Genomic DNA, 17560 nt, shown 5'->3' on the forward strand with positions numbered 1-17560 from the left:
TGGAGAATTTTATAGGATCGCAGAGTTGGACACGACCGAGTGACTTTCATTTTCACTTCAAGGCAAGTGAAGATGAAGGGCTGGAGCCCCCACTCACAGGCTACGACAGTGTTGTTTAAGCTCAGGCAAAACTTCCAAGGAGGAGCTTTTGCATGCCCTGCCCCAGCAATGGCATGTCAAGGAGCAGGACACACCAAGGTAGCCCATGGCAGGCAGCGTGCCCTCTATCTTCTGCTGTATCCTGGAAGAGTGGATGGGAAATTATCTTGGTGATGGGTCACCCTATTCAGATGTGATCTCTGCTTTTAATCAGAAGTGAAGGCAACCCACTCCAGTATTCTTGCCTGGAAAATCCCGTGGACAGAGGAGCCTGGTAGGCTACACTCCCTGGGGTTGCAGAGTTGCACATGACTGGGTGACTAAACAACAACAAAGTAAAACTGGATGTTAAAAATTTGTTTTCGACTGCCTCTTATCGGTGTTGGGGTTGACACTTGAAGGGAGCCGTAAGAGCAAATTGGACAACTTAGTACAGAAAGCCTAACAGTGGTTCTCGACCTTTGGTGAGTGTCAGCATCACCTAGCACCCAGAGACCCAGGATCCTTGAAGTAGCGTAGGGTTTGGACCTTCATGTTTTCACCAAGTACCCCAGGTGACTTTGCCTGCCTGCATGCTATCACTTCAGCAGTGTCCGACTCTTTGTGACCCCATGGACTGTAGCCTGCCAGGCCCCTCTCTCCATGGAATTCTCCAGGCAAGAATACTGGAGTGGGTTGCCATTTCCTCCTCCAGGGGATCTTCCCGACCCAAGGATCAAACCCATGTCTCTTATGTCTCCTGCATTGGCAGGTAGGTTCATTACCACTCAACACCACCTGGGAAGCCTTTGCGACTTGGTAGCCTAAAGTATCCTACAGTGGCTTATACGGGATGGATGTTTATTTCTCTGTCACATGAAGGACATTTGAGGGTGGTCAGTGGCTGGGGGAACTGGACAGTGTCAAAACTTAGGCTCACTGTCCTCAGCAAGTACACTGCCTTCTGCACGGTCACGTAAATGACTTCTGCAGTTCTAACTGTAGTGCCTGTCCTCCATGTTAATATATGATATTTGTTTTTCTCTTTCCAACTTACTTTGCTCTGCATGACAGACTCTGTGTCGATCCATGTCTCTACAAATGACCCAGTTTCATCCCTTTTTATGGCTGAGTAATATTCCATTGTACATGTGTACCATATCTTCTTTACCTGTTCCTCTGTGGATGGACATTTAGCCTGTGTGCTGTGTTGAGCAAGCAGAGAGAGCAGCTGGGGAGAGGCAGAAGCAGCTCATGCAGTTGAATCAGCTTCCTTTAAGTTGCCTTTTCAGAGGTGCCATCCATCTACAATGCCTGCACCCTTTTGGCACAACTGAGACACACGTGATCACATCTGCTTCAGGGGAGGCTGGAGAAGGTGGTCTTTGGCTGGGCCCATCACTGCCCCAGATAAGAGTAGTGTTCTCTTGCCTGGGACGGCGAGATGGATGCTGGATAGGCAGCCAGCACTCTGGTTGTTCTTTTTTTAAAAATGTGTGTGGCTGTGCTAGGTCTTAGTTGCGGTGTGTGGGATCTTAGTTCTCTGACCAGGGGTCAGTCCCTGACCCCCTGAACTGGGACTGTGGGGTCCTAACCACGGGCCCCCAGCAAGCCCCCCAGCACTCTGTTTATTGAGCACACACCCTGCAGCAGCGCTGTGCTGGGTGTAATATCATCCGTTTGGTGGAAGCACTGTGTTCACATGTGTTTGGCTCCAGCAAGCGCCTACGGAATACACCAGCCCAGGGATTCTGGCTTCCGAGACTGCTCAGTGGGAGGTCCCCCTCCTCCGGCACTCCCAGGAAGGCCTGTGAAGCCCACTTTTATGTAAGTTACGTAAAACCGTATGGTGGCCAGCCATCACCCTAGCCTGAGAGTCTCAAAGTCTTGGGACTTTCAAGACCTTCAGAGTGTAGACGCACCCTCACCCAGCATGGTGATTCATTTCTTTTGTTTCTAACTCAAAGTGCTAAGAGTGGATTTGATGATTTTATCTGAAATTGGAACCTTCTCCCGCCACCTTATTATCTATTCATGTGACTGCCATGGCTGAGTGTTCTCACAACGTCACCAGACCCCATGCAAGTGTCAGGGTAGCGGAGGGGTTAAGGGGCCTGACTGGACAGAGACCTGGGTCCGGTGTCAGGCCTTTCACTTTCTTAATCTCAGACTCAGTCTTCTCATCTGTGAGATGGGGAGAGCCCTTTCCCTGGGCACTGCAGTGATTTGAGGGCTAAATGAGGTCATGCTTCTGAGCGGCTTGGCACATAACGAGTGCTCAACAAGATGGCAGCCGTGGGAGAGGTGAGCAGTGCAGGCTTGGCACAGGTGGGTGGTTAATGAATGCTGGTTTATGTCATCTGCTAATTCTCATAGTTGTTGGAAAACAGTTTTTAGTCTCTGTAGCAAGAGATTATAACCACTAAGTGGAGAAGGCTGATGTCTGAGTATCCTCTTTGGTGCTGTGACCAGATATAAGGGGTTTAAAATACACTAGCATGTATTTATCCCAATATTATAAACAACAACACTGACTGTTTTTATGAAAATAATTGGGCATTGGTTAGTGGAGTCAGAAAAAAAAGGGTGATAACCAATGGAGTAGGGAATTATAATTGGAGCTGAGGAAATGCTGATTAAAAATAAGCTTTTTTAAAAACATAATTGGAGGAAATTCCCTGGTGATCCAGTGGGTAGGACTCTGCTCACTCTCTGCTGAGGGCCTGGGTTTAGTCCTTGGTCGGGGAACTGAGATCCCACAAGTCTCACGGCCTGGCTTAAAAAATAGAAATATGGAATTCATTTCTTAGGTGGATCAAAACCTTTTTGAGATGATCTTTTTTGGGTTTTCCTGGTGGCAGTGCAGGTAAGGAATCCACCTACAATGCAAGAGATGCGGGTTCTATCCGAAGGTCAGGAAGATCCCCTGGAGAAGGGAATGGCTACCCACTTCAGTATTCTTGCCTGGAGAATCCCATGGACAGAGTCTGGTGGGCTACAGTCTATGGAGCTGCAGAGAGTTGTACACGACTGAACCACTGACACTTTCTGCTCTTTGGATGCTTGTTCTGAAGTGTGTCTGTCCTTTAGCAATGGTTTTAGCTGCTGATCTTCCCAGCCCTCCTGTTGGAGCCAGAATGGCACCTTCATACTCAGGCAGCATCTGGGTCCGTTTGGAATTTCTTTCTGCTTCATTTCAGGATGGAGAGAGTATAGTCACAGTGCATCTCTGGGTTTATGCTCAAAGTTTCAGAGCCACTGAAGAGGCCAATGTGTGGAAATCAAAAGAACCCAGGACAGTGTCAGCTTTGATCTCATATTAAAATGTGGGGGCCAGGGCTGCCTCAGCAGGATGGGGACCATCTTTTTCAAGCTCCACAGCCGGACATGGGGCGGCATGGTGCAGCAGACTGAAGACACGGTATATGGAATTGGCCTCACGTGGGCTCCAGCCCTGGCCTTGGCTCTGTCCTTTTGTGACATTGGGCAAGTTGCTTGATTTCTTTTAGCCTCAGTTTCTTTATCTGCCAAATGGGATCAGGCATTCTATACTTGCTCAAGTACTTGGTTTAACAGTAGAGAGATAGAGGCTCTGTTCTTGTGTTCCCTGACACGCTTGTCGGGAAGAGATAGCAGATAAAGAAGGTAACTGCGTATAGTGGTCAGTGTTCTGAAGAAAATAAGAACAGCTTAATGAAATAGAGATTGGGGACACTTATTTAGGAGAGGGGGTGACTTTTGAGTTGAGAACTAAATGATGAGAAATGCCAGCCCCATGGCGATGTGTGCACAGACACTCGCTGGAAGGTGGGTCCAGCTTGCGGCACGTTTGAGGAACCACAGGAAGGCTGAGAAGGCTGGAGCACAGAGAACAGGGGAGAGCATCATAATTTGGGGAGGGAGATGGAACCAGATAAATTGAGGCTGAGGTGGGCAGTTTAGAGTGTAAGCTAAGCCTGGGGTTCACTGGGGCCTTTGGGCCTGGGAGTGGTGGGATGGGTTCATGACTAGTAAAGGTCTGTGAGAGCTGGACTTTGTAAGGAGGATAGGGGTGGGGTGAGGGTAAGTGCAGGGGACTCCCCTGGGGGTACTATTGTGGATGTCCACTTGGGCGGGGTGAGGGGGAGTCGCACTGAGCTAGTGGCAGTAGCAAGTGGTCAGAGTTGGCCTGTGTTGGAGAACTGAGGGTGAAGGGGTGAGGAGGAGGGGTGGGTGGGGATCAAATGTGGTTCCTGGGCTGGGGCCCTAGCAACCAGGTAAATATTGGTACCTTTTAGCAATGACTGGGAAAATTGAGCGATGCAGGTTTTATGGAAAAGAGAGCTTGGTGGATCATGAGATGCCTCTTAGACAACTCAGCCTAGCTCACCATCAGGCAGGTATGTTGAGTAGGCAGAAACCTGCAAGCTCAGGCGAGAGGTCAGGGCTGAGGTCAGAGAGAGTTATGGCCTGTGGATTGTGTTTAAGGTCACATGTCTGGGTCTGGAGGAGGTCACCTGGAGAAAGGGGGACAGAGGCAGAGAGTGAGGAGGGTTTGACCAGATCTGGGGACTGGCCAATGAAAAGGTCAGAAAAAGGAGGTAGCAGCGATAAAGGGGCCTGAGGAGGAGAACGTTAGGCTCAGGGAGGCAGAGTGAAGCCCTGGCTCCTAAGGGGAGGTGGTCAGCTGTGCTGAAGGCTGCTCAGAGCTCCAGGGAGATAACCGCAGAGACTGATGGTTGTTGGAGGCCTGAGGGCAGAAACCTCAGCTTTACCGCAAGGGGGCAGCATGTAGCAGAGTGTGGGGGTGGGGAAATAGAGTCAGCACCTGCTTGCAGCTTGGAGTTTTGTTTGAAGCAGCAGAGAAATGGAGGGATATGAGGTTAAGATGGGGTTTGCATTTTTTTTTTTTTTGGACGAACTCCACAGCATGTGGGATCTTAGGTCCCTGACCAGGGATCGAACCTGTGTGCCCTGAGCAATGGACGTGTGGAGTCTGAACCACTGGACCAGGGAAGTCCCTGCTTTTCTTTTTTAAGATGGCAGCTATTACAGCTTATTTGTACGCTGATGGTAATAATCCAACTGGGAAGGGAACTTGATAACTTAGGAGCCGGGAGAATCACAGTAGAGAGTATTGGCTTCCTGTGAGGTGCTTCGATCCGAACATAAACGAAGGCAAGGCTGTGCCCAAGGCAGAATGGAAGGTTCTGGTGCCTGGGGCATGCAGGGAGGTGAAAACGGAGCTCATCTTAGTGCTCCTTTTCCTGTGCAAGTAAGAAGTCATCTGAGAGCGTTGGGGGACACGGGGTTGCAGGCTGAGGAGAGGTGTGGAATAGGCCTCTTGGGTAGTTCTGGGTGCTTATTCGAGGCCCTGCGTTTAATTAAGGTAGACACCGTTCCAATACTTGCCCGGCTGCCTGGTGCCGAGGGCCCTGGAGCTGGGATTGCTTTCTTCGCTGTGCAGCGGGCACGGGTTCCAGTATGTCCACCAGATGGCGCCAGTGGGGCATTACTGAAAGCTCGGCCGTTCTCTGAAAGGCTTTTTGAGGCAGGATCCATCGTCTTTTGGTTTTCCTCTCTTATTTCTCAAACTTGAGTAGTAAATAGAGTACTTTTAAGGAAATAAAATTCTCACAGATTCCTGTAGTTAATTTAAATTATTTTAGTTTTTATTTTATTATTTTTTATTATAGTGCAAATTAAAAAAAAAGTGTACACTCCTTAAACTGGTAGATGTTCCACAACTATCAAGTTGAAACACATTTAGAAAGTAGTTTTAAAAAGTCAAAAATCCAAATCACCAACCTTTACTAAGCTTTACTAACTTAACAATGACAGTCTTTTGCTGAGAATAAAGAGCAACGTGCAATGTGACTGTAGTATGTATTGCATTCGGTGGAGCTTGTCGTGTGTGTCAAGACGTGACAATTCTTTCACCCTCTTTTTCTATTAAAAATCACTGCAGGATCACCCCTTGCTTTCAAGTCATTCTGTCTTCTCATGGCTGGAATGCCTCATCTTCCCATTGTCTGGATTTAGCCTGAAGATGATAAAAGCCGTGATGAAAAGCACCAACTTGGTTTTGGCATAAAGCAGGTGTGGGGCTGAAGTTGGTTACAAGATAGTCAGCTAGATAATCTAGAATATGCACATATTAATGCTTCAGATTTTCATGGCAAGGAAAGCATACAATTGAAAATACAGTGAAATGAACCAAAGACCTCAGATTCCTTTCAGTGTTGATGTAGCTGAACACTGTTATTTTGAGGACTGTTCACATATTAAAAACTCTATCTATCTATCTATCTATCTATCAGGTCTAGAAATTATATCCTGTTTAATAAAATTTTGATACACTTTGATAAAATATTAGGCAACATCGTGGTGGTAGAGCCAGAGACACTAACTGGGCTCTTGAAGTACATTTGAAGACGCTTTTTTTTTTTTTTAACCACTGTGATTTCATGTTTTGAGGCATAAAGAAAACAGCTCTGGAAAAGCACTTCTGCAGTTTATAGCAGGGTCACCCAGGTGAATGTAACTACAGAAAGCCATTGAAGAGCTCAGGAGTCTGTGCTGACCCCTGGGTCTCTGATTTATGTGACATTCCCTGGATCACTGACAGTCACTGCAGGGAAGTGCTACCTCTTTCAGGTTTTACTACTTCAGGATCTTATTGTGAGTTTATTTGTGAATTGTTTTTCTTTCTTTTTATAAAAGTTTCTAAGTGTTTTATTTATTTTTTAATTTAGTTTTTATTTTATATTGGAGTATAGTTGCTTCCCTGGTGGCTCAGATGATAAAGTATCTGATTACAATGCAGGAGACCTGGGTTCGATCCCTGGTCCTGGAATATCCCCTGGAGAAGACAATGGCTACCTACTCCAGTATTCTTGCCTGGAGAATCCCACAAACAGAGGAACCTGATGGCATACAGTCTATGGGGTCGCAAAGAATTGGACATGACCTAGTGACTAACACTTGCACTTTTCATAGTTGATTTACAGTGTTGTGGTAGTCCTCAGTGAACCCCGCGTCCAGCTTCATTTGATATCCTGCAGAGAGGCAGAGTGACCCGTCCAGATCTTGACAACTTGTTAGTGGGGGATCCTGGTCTGAGAGCTCTGATCTACTTTGCAGCAGTTCTCAAGGTTCCTGACCTTAGGACCTTTGACATTCCTAAAAAGCTTGGTGAACTCAAAGAGCTTTTATATTAATATTTCTGAGTTGTATCTGCTGACTGGTGGTGTAGTAAAAATGGAAACATTTAAAATAGCACTTCTATTAACAAATGCCATTTTTAATGAAAGGTAATTATTTTCCAAAACAAAAAACTTGGAATGGCACTATTTTTTTTCTTTTTTTACAGTTTTTTGCAAATCTCTTATAAGCTTAGAAGACAACAGTTGGTTTCTCGTATCTGCTGCAGGCCTTCCATCTGCTGCAATTGGGGTTGTTTCGGTTGAAGTATATGAAGCATATCCAACCTTGTCCCTCCGGACAAGGTTCCTGTCCATTTAGCAGCTAAAAAATCCATGGCATGAAGTTATGACCATAGTACCTTTATCATGGGCTTGTGCTGGGAATTAAGTGATATCATGTGAAAGTAGAGTGAAAAGTCAATAGACTACCTGGCAAAAATTAGACCCTGACAAATTAGACCACGAGTGTTACGGCTGTGGGGACAGGCCTAAAAGGAGTAGGTGAAGTAGGATCTGGGGGAGAAAGGAAAGACGTGACTGCAGACAGCACTGGTATAACACGGGACTTTGAAACTAGCATTGTGCCTTCCAAGGGAGGGATTGTGGAGGAGCTGAGGGAAAGAATTCCTTCCTTCATCTCCAGCACAGTCACTGGACTTGACTCTCCTCAGTGGTACGCTTCTCAGAGCTAGGAATTCAGAGCAAGTAAAACTCTCCCTCAACAGCAGGTTGCAGAGTGCCCCTGTGGGACAAATTTGGTTCTGTTCAGCAGTGGTACGTCCGATACAACTGGTAATTCTTACAATGTAGGGACTGAATTGTAGAGGCAAAAGGTAAGATAAAATTACGTACTATTTAGATTAAGCATAAATTGTTTGCATTGCAAACAATTGCAAAAGCCAAAGTTGGTGGGGGACGTCTCTAACTGCTTCTTGCAAAACTCACATATCATTAGTTTCTTTCTTCAACCTTCCCCACTCCTTCTAAAGGAAGGTGATTTTATTTCTTGCTCAATCTGGTCACACATTGCCACTCTGAGTTACTATCCCCAGTTGTGCAGAGGCCCAGGGACAGTCCGGTAGCAGGGCGCTTGGTCCAGCATGCTTTTAGGTAAGTGAGTGGCTCTTCTGAACCATCTAAGGAGGGTCAACAGTGCTGGGTTCTCAAGATTCACCAAGCTGTCTGGATGGCCAGTCTCTGTTCAGAACAGTCAGAAATGGTTTTTTAGGGGGCTAACCCACTGGCCTCTATATGTTATATCCATCTCCTCTGTGGAGTTTGTCAGAGGTGAACATTCAGATAGTTAGGGGATGGATGGGAGTATCCAGGTCCATCCTTGGACCTGGGGAAAAGACTACTTTGGCATACAGGCCCATGAAGATCTTTAACTCAGGATGAAAAAGGTGTACCTCTAAGTAATAAAGGGCGTTTTCTTAGTAGAGTTACTGTGTTTCCTTTCAGAACCCCTCACAACCTCAGTTCCCTCTGCCCTCCTAGAGGCAGTTAAACTAAGCAGGCTGGGCCTCCTTTGCGTCCCCCCATTTCTTCCAGACTGTTAGCCAAAACGTGCAGCAGCTTGCACGTTGAGGGGAGTGGGGGGATTTGAATGAAAGGCCCTCTATGGAAATCATGTTGCTTCATGGTCCGCTGGAGTTACTGAGGCCGCCCCGTAGAGTTTGTGTGTCTAACGCTCGGCTCTGTCAACACGGGTAGGCTGCAGTTATCACGTTAAGCCATAATCCTCCATGTAAAGTATGTGCTGAGTTCCTCCCTGCCTGCAGGCATGCAGGATAGCCGTCTCATCTGACCAGGGTGACCCATGAATGATTCTGAGATCACTTGGAAAAATGAACCTGTAAGGAAAGTGAAATGGGGATTTCAAAGGTACTATTTAGAAAGCATTCTTGAGCCTATTGGTTTTCAGCTCAGAATAAATTTAAATGACAACTATGACTATGCTTTTAGGTTTTTCATTTCTGGTGCTAATAATAAGCACACAGTCTCACCACAGAGTCTCCACAGTAAAGATGCTGTTTCCAAAAACAGATCTCCTCTCTCTATCTGACTTCTAAACATGACAGGAATATAAGATGGCTTTATATTTTTCATTCAGCAGCTTTGTAATTGTGAGCAATTGCACTATTAGAGCAAGAAATGATAGTTATCATACGATCTCCCTGAATATTAATTTTTTGACTGGGGGAAGAGGTAATATTCTAAAAAGGAATGCGTTCTCTTTTTTCCTACTCAATTTTTGGTCTTTATTCCCTTTCCCCCACCACCTACTTTGCTCTTATCTACTTTTAAAATCCCTTTCCACACTGATTTTTTTTCCCCATTTATTTATAATTTATATCCTACTTATTTATACAAAATATGTAAGGTTGCTTACAATATTATAACACATAAATCAGGAGAGAGAAGACAAAAAAATTAGGGAGAGAGTGTTGTAGTAGGAAGCTGAGATATTTATCACAGTTGAGCACCAAGTTTGAATGTAAGGCTCCTCAGAGCAAAAACAGATGTGTGTCCACTTGGAGTCCCCTCTTTTTTTTTTTAGGTATAATTGCTTATGATCTTATATTAGTTTCAGGTGTTCAACATAGTGATTTAAAATTTTTATAGATTATACTCCATTTATTGTTGTTATAAAATACTGGCTATTATTTCCTGTGCTTTGCAGCATATCCTTGTAGCTTACTTATTTTTTGCATGGTGATTTGTACCTCTTAATCCCCTACTCCTGTCTTGCCCCTGCCCCTTCCCTCCCCCCATTGATAATTACTAATTTGTTCTCTAAATCTGTGAGTGTATTTCTTTTTTGTTGTATTCACTGCTTTATGTTTTTGAGGCTCCACATATAAGTGATAACATACAGTGTTTGTCTTTCTGTCCGAATTACTTGACTTAGCATAATGCTCTCCAAGTCCATCATCCATGTTGTTGCAAATGGCAAAACTTCATTCTTGTTGATGGCCGAGTAGCGTTCCATTATATATCTACATGAAGTTTTTAGAATCAGAAGAGCAGCTGGGTTTTTCTTAGTGTCTCACATTTCCTGTGCCTGGCACTACCTGTGTATTCCTTAAGGATGAGGCTCTACCAGGCTCTCCTGTCACCCACTCCCCACCCCACAAGCACCATGATCTCTGCACAAAACCCACAGGCGGACCCCAGACAGACCAGTCTGTGAGGAGGTGTGAGGGTGTGAGGCTTCTGGGTTTGAGGAGGTTGAGGCTTTCTGTTTCTTGCTGAAAGTAGAGTTCACTGGAGTTGGTCCAAAGGCTGATGAAGGGCTGGCCTCTGAGTCAGAACTGGTCACATTTCATCCTGGAGACTTGACCGTATCCGATGAACATCTGGTGGGACGTGGAGTGACATCAGAGAGGGCCTACTACGTAACTTCACCCCAGGGAGACAAAACAATACCTTTCAGGATTGGGAGTCTATGCCTTGAGAAAGCTTGGCCTAAGGGGGTGTGTCTGACCTGGCTGGATGTCTTTAAGTGCTGGCAAGTGAGAATTGGTGTTTGAGTTCCCCCAAGGAATGAGAAAATGAATTCTGTTTCTCCAAATATCTGTCGTTTCAATAGGCACTGACTTTTGGAAGACACTATGAAAAGTGAAAGTGTTAGCCGCTCAGTCATGTCCAACTCTTTGTAACCCCATAGATTGTAGCCCACCAGGCTCCTCTGTCCATGAAATTCTCCAGGCAAGAATACTGGAGCGCGTAGCCCATTCCCTTCTCCAGAAGGGAGAAGATCTCCAGAAGATCTTCCCAGCCCAGGGATTGAACCTGGGTCTTCCAACACTGCAGGCAGATTCTTTAGCATCTGAGCCATTAGGGAAGAGACTGTTGTCAGGGCTAAATACTTGGAGCAAAAGAAAAAGCCTCCTAAGTAGGAGGCTGTGCTGTCCAGTAGGCTCACTGCTCACCACACAGGTGACTTCTGAGCACTTGACTTGTGGCCAAGTTCACACCGAGGTGTATGGAAAGTGCAAAAAACACACCAGTTGACAAACACTGGCAGAAAAGACTGTGAATTATCTCAGTAGTAATATTTTAATGTAAAACATCTCAATCTCTAATAATTACTTATGTGGCCACCTGAACATTTATTAATAAAATTAAATGTGTGGCTCCCATGGTATTTCTGTTGCGACAGCTCTGGTCTAAATATCTAAAATTAAAACTTTTTTTTCCCTTAAAGAGTGAATTTCTATTGTGTTCTCTAACTCCTATGTTCTTTCTCTCTTTGATTCTCTTTCAACAGATATGACTCTCCACGTAGCATGTCAAGGACTACATTAATCACCAGTTCCTTTATTTTTCTCCCTCCCACACAGTTTCCATTTTCTTTTACACTTGCTTACCCCAGCCATCTGCAGTACACCAGTTTCAGATATTTGAGCTGTATAGAGTTTCTGTGTACAGATGCGTGCTTGGACTTTTCTCAAGAAATCTGAAGGGAACGCTGACAGAAGACCCACTTACTCCTGGGACCCATTGCTCTGGCCTTGGGCCTGGGGCATTGGGTGGTCCCTGGGTGGTTCTTGGAGACTCCTTTCTCGGCAGCCACGTCCCAGCAAACACCACTCCCTGAGGGGGAACAACCAAGTGCCGTGGAGGTGGGGACTCCCGCTCCACCACCACAACTGTCTGGTTTCCTGTAAAATACACACATTACTTTATATTTTTAGGGAACACAAAAATGCTGCTATAAGGGTTTAAAATTTTCATTCTGAACACTTTTCCAAAACAAGTCACCCCAAAGATGCATTTTGAATACCCTGGTCACATCTTTGGATCTGTAAAATACACCTTTTAGTATGGCACCCTTTAAAATGCAAAGCATATTCATTCAAGGCAGAAAAACAATCTGACAGTAGCAATGTAGACAGTGTTCACTCAGACACATCTGTGTAAATGCGAGAAGTCATAGCATTCACCTCTGGGCTGCTTGTTACTGAACCTGCAGTGACTAGTCTCAGCCAGCCCAGGTTAAATATCATTCCTTCAGACATGTTGAAAATGCTGCAAAGTTGGATGAGTGGAAATGGGGCTGCCTCCCTCCTCACTGCCTTCTCCCCGAACACAGAAGCTCGCTTCGGGGATGGCCTCTTCTCTAGGGAACCATCGTAAGCCTGGTGGGGATGCTGCTGATGAAATCCAGAATTGTTCCAGCAGTTGAAAAGGAAGCCCTAGAGGGAAAGTGACATATTTTTGTGCCTATGAATAAGTTGTTGTATTAACCCATCCTTACTTGACTGTTTAGTTGAGTTCTCTCTTTGGCAGCAAATAGATAGGTTTCTCTTAGGTAGAATTTGAAGAAATCAGTGTGGATGGATTTTTCAGTTCAGCTATCGTTTTATTCAAATTTATGACTCTAAAGCTGATTCAACTTTTATTTCCAGTTGTGCATATTAAAATGATCGATGTCCAAGTAGTAAAGTTTCCAGGGAAACTGACATGGATTCAGTTCAGTTAGTCTCATGTGCTGCTACTTGTTTGGGTAAATCTGAGGATTAAGTCAATGATGACCAAACCCATCTCATTGAAAGAACTCATCCTATGCTTATGGCGACCTGGGATGAGTGAGCTGGTTCTATCCCTGCTGTTTTCACCATTGGAATGAAATTATGCCAGGAGAGACATGGCGCTTTCTCATTGCTGGTGGGTGGGAGATAGTTCGTGTGTGTGTGCGTGCGTGTGTGTGTGTGTATAAAAAGCACTAAAGACCGAATAGATTTCCAAACTCTTGTGTAAAATTTTCCTAACCAAGCAAAGCTGCTTTGACTTAATTTATTTGTTAAATGTTGCACTTTATGTGTATTTTGTTTTGAGGGGCAGGTACTAAGGCAAGAGAAGAGGATGAATTCCACTGAAGTATTTATTTCATAAGAATGACAAGTTTGCATTCATTTACATTTTTAAAGCTTCTTGTGTTTGATTTTTTTTTTTTTACATTGTTGATAGCGCTCCAGTGCAATTTGCCATCTGACAGAAAGATCCTTGTAGAGCAGGTTTGACAAACCTTATCAGATAATAAATAACATATGCCATAGATTATAACCTTGTTGTTAATATGGTTGCCTCTAATTTTAGGAGCTAAAATTGGTCCTTGAGAGGATTGCCAGTTAATAAACGGTCATAACCACTGTTGTGGTTATGCTGTCTTATGCAACTGTATAACTCTATGTTTGGAAATTGGACAAAGGTGAGGAATTCTTCCTTTTGGGTTTTCTTGGTAATAGATTATTTTAGATTCTTTACAAAGTCATTTTTCCCTGGGCACCCGCTTTCTAATTCTGAAGGGGTCTTTGACTCGTTCATGTTTCTAAAAGAAACATTCACTTGTAGTTCCATATTTCTCGACCTCTGTTAGGGATTCACAAAATTCAGTTCACTTTTATTCACAGAGAAAGTTGGCTTTGATGTCTCTTAAAGATGATTCTGCTAGTTGCTGATCAGCCAGTCAGTTCACCTAGCTTCAGTCTTTACAGGACCTCTAAGCTAACTTTCCTACACTGTGACTAAAGGCAGATCATTGGAATGGATTATGCAGTATAATCAAATGAATCCCTAAATGTTACTTTGCTTAAGGTAATATCAGGACCATATACTCTGTAGAATCACTTTTGTTAAAAGCCACATTCATGCAATTTTCACTTTCTTAGACTACCATTTTTTACATTTGTACTCCAGATGTGAAAACTGCGTTTGTGGACGGTGGAGCCTATGATGATATTTTTTGGTTGTATGCTGCTTTTTGCTAGAGTGTGTATGTATGTGTGTGTGTGTGTCTCCTCTGTGAATAATTTTATATTTCAAGCTACTTCTTGAAAGTTTACTCTTTGATGCTAAAAGGGAATAACCAGATGATTTCTACAGATAATCTCTCCCTGCAGAATGGTGGATTGTTGAATTAGAGGAATGCTGTTTGGGATATCAACATTTATGGTTGGAGACAAAAATATATTAATGCCAAGTAGGTTTTGGTCAGTTACTGTAGAATTCTGTATAAATGCATCATCTCTTCCAATGCTGTACAATTTGCCTTGTGGAATGGCAGGTAGTAGGGAAAACAGTAAGTGTGGATTAAGACTTTAAAGGAAATAGTATTATATGATTAAGAAAATTAGAATTCGTAGAAATATTGGGATAAATGAAGTAAAAAGGACTGGCTAGAATGTAGCATCTAGAGAGTTTTTGAAGCCCTACTTTCACAGGGGGAAGTGATTTTCCTGTCCAAAGGCCAGACTAAGCCATCCCCAAGACTCAAGGGGAGATTATCATTTCTTTTTTCCTGGAGGAATAACTGAAAGCAAATAAAAATTCGCAACAGTCTCCTTTTTGAAGTGTATTTTTTAAGCTGGGCAGAAGACATTTAGACTCTGCCTTTATGACCCAGTAGGGAAGTTGTTTGTTGGCAGGGGGTAGGAGGTAGGGGACTGGGGTAAGATTTCACTTCTAAGTTGTCTCACACTGCATATCTTAAGCGAGCTACGGGAACCGTCATAGTCTAAAATGCCTTCACTGAACGTTAACAGTTTAGACTTTTTAAAAAATCTTGAATAAGGTCAAGGTAACAGCTGAAGGAAGCACCATTCCGTCAAGTCAGCTTACACATTTACAAATCTGTTCATCAGTTTAAAATAGTTTTCACCGTGTGTGGATATAAGGGGAATAGGGCAATTCTGTAGAATTATCCATGTCTAGTTTGTAAAGTATGTTGTGTGTACTGCAGATGTGTGTTCTCTGGGCTTTATGTATTTGTACAGTAGCTTTCATTAAAAAAAAAAAAAACTTGTGGATGAATTTGTTTTGGTGGTGTGAGGGGGAGAATGGCAGTTTGTATCGAGTTATGATGCTGTAATATAGTACATGTAACAAAAGAGCTGGAAGTAACCCTCCCCTGGCCCATGGACAATTTTGGTTATCTTCTAGGTTCTAAAATGAAGATCTATGGATACTCTGGCAGACTGCATGTTGTATAATTTGAAAAATACTAAAAGTGGATAATAAAATTGAATTAAACTTTGGCTGGTCTGTTTTTTCTTATCTGAGTCATCTTAAAGGCACCCTCCTTGCAGTCCTCAGTGCCAATGTGGGGATGGGCTGTTTTCTGGCCTCGAAGGAGTTCATTTCAGGGAGCAGCGGCTCGAATTCAAAGCCTGAGCAAGGTCAACCTTTACCTCTTTGTCTTTTGCTTTACTTGATTGTCTGTTTTTTAAGTTTTTCCTTCACTGAGGATCCAAGAAAACCTGACCTTTGTTTCTTCGCCACTGAAAAGACAGCCACTGATGTCAGTAAGTATCTTAACTTTTTTTAAAGTATGATTGAGTTAGTGCGATGGACCAATGTATTAGCTGAATTTCTGAATTTCTTCTTGTCCAAGAAAGGATTTATTCTAATAATATGTTTTACCTCATGGGCATTCTTCAACTAATGCACTGGAGCTCTGCATATGTTGCAAGGTTATTGGCATCTTCTGACAATTGTTGGGGTGTTTGAATTCCTGTTTTAACCTACTGATTATTACTGTTTTGTTTATTTGGCTATGTTGGGTCTTAGTTGCAACATGTGGGATCTAGTTCTCTCATTGGGAATCAAACTCAGGTCCCCTGCTTTGGGAGTGTGGAGTCTTAGTCGCTGGACCATAAGGGAAGTCCCAAGTGGAATCTTTAGTTGCAACGTGTGAGGTCTTTTAGTTGCAGCATGCAAGATCTTTAGTTGTGGTCTAAGGGATCTAGTTCCCTTACCAGGGATTGAACCTGGGCCCCCTGCATTGGGAACATGGAGTCTTAGCCACTGGACCACCACGGACGTCCCTAACTTACTGATTATTACCATTAATGTACAGCTCTGAGATCTTGTGAGAGGATGCCAGAGTATGAAGCCACTGGGGAATAAAAAATGGCAGGACACAGGATTATCTCTCTCTGTTCTCTCAGCAAGGAGACTGCCCTACTTTGGGTCACTGACCTTCTGTGGCCCTGCGTGGCCTGTGTATGTAAAAACCCTCATTCGTTCTTTGGTTAATGTTGCCTGAGAGCCAGACAGTAAACTGCTTTCATCAATTCAAAGTGGAAAGGTGGATGTCAAATACAGGCTTTATAGTAGAATTCAGGGCACTGCAAATGACATGCTTTTATGATGTCTTATCCATCTCCTTGAATTTGTCATTCTCCAAAGAACTTGGAAGAGGCAGTTACTAGACTGTTAAAGGTAACTTAAGTAGTAAAACTTCAAACGTGGTGGATGAATATTTAGGCTGAAGCCCATTTATTTTAGATGGGAAAGCAGTCCCCAAAAGGATCTGATTACAAAGCACATTTCAGTACCACTGGGAGGTGACTTCTAGGTTCCACGACCAGCAACTCCGCAATACAGTAGGTCTGCATGAACCGCACCTGTTCCCTGGGCTCCCACGAGCCGTCCTCAAGGTTTCTTGTTCCATCGAGCTCTGAGCAGTGTTCAGGCTGTGCCTTGGAAATACGACAGAGCTGGAGCATCTGTGGGAGAATGTGGAACGGAAGCTATCTGCCGAGGCAATTACTGGTGACATGTGTATTGGCAGCTTTAATTCCAGCATTTGTGACAGGTTACATCTTGTAATTTGTCTTATGTACATAATAAATTGAACAGGAGTGGGAGGCATCTCTCTGGTGACACATCAGATGAAAAAATGCGGGCTCACTTGACAAAAGGCATCCTGAGCCATGGGATTTTTACTTTCCCTTTGGTGTTTGGTGGTTCTTCAGTCAATCTGCAGAGCAAACATCGATTTCCGTGTGGTTAGTTGGGTTCAAAATAATAAAAGACTTGAAAAAAAAAAAAAAGAAAAGACTTGCAGGTAACCCCTGTGGATCTTTCTACTTGGCAATGCACCATGGATGCAAAGGTTGGAATCTTCCACCTGCTTCACTTCCCCAGTGCTGAAGGAGGTTCTGTTTGAAGCCCCCTCTATTTCTCTGTGTGCTTAGTCGTGTCTGCCTCTTTGCAACCCCGTGGATTGTAGCCCGCCATGCTTTTCTGTCCATGGGATTTCCCAGGCAAGAATACTGGAGTGGGTTGCCATTTCCTCCTCCAGGGGATCTTCCCAACCCAGGGATTGAATCCACATCTCTTGCATCTCCTGCATTGTCAGGTGGGTTCTTTACCAATTGGCAAGAACCTCTCTTCCCGGGACCCTCTAAACCTTCACCCCACCCATGACCAGACTGCAAATCATTCTTGTAGGACAGCTTTTCACAAAATGACCTAAAATGATACTTTACTCCTCCAGAATGTATACC

The 17560-nt window shown here is 43.9% G+C and overlaps 1 protein-coding gene across 1 annotated transcript in view; it reads left to right on the top strand.

Moving 5' to 3' along the window:
* The window catches only part of KIF5C (kinesin family member 5C), a 153993-nt gene extending 138689 nt beyond the window's left edge, over positions 1–15304 (top strand). The window contains exon 26 of the mRNA XM_043488177.1: positions 11536–15304. The gene's annotated coding sequence lies outside the window, so the exon portion shown is untranslated. The remainder of the gene's footprint in view (positions 1–11535) is intronic.
* Positions 15305–17560: the final 2256 nt, after the last annotated feature.

The sequence above is a fragment of the Cervus canadensis genome, chromosome 15 (assembly GCF_019320065.1).
Source record: "Cervus canadensis isolate Bull #8, Minnesota chromosome 15, ASM1932006v1, whole genome shotgun sequence".
NCBI lineage: Eukaryota > Metazoa > Chordata > Mammalia > Artiodactyla > Cervidae > Cervus > Cervus canadensis.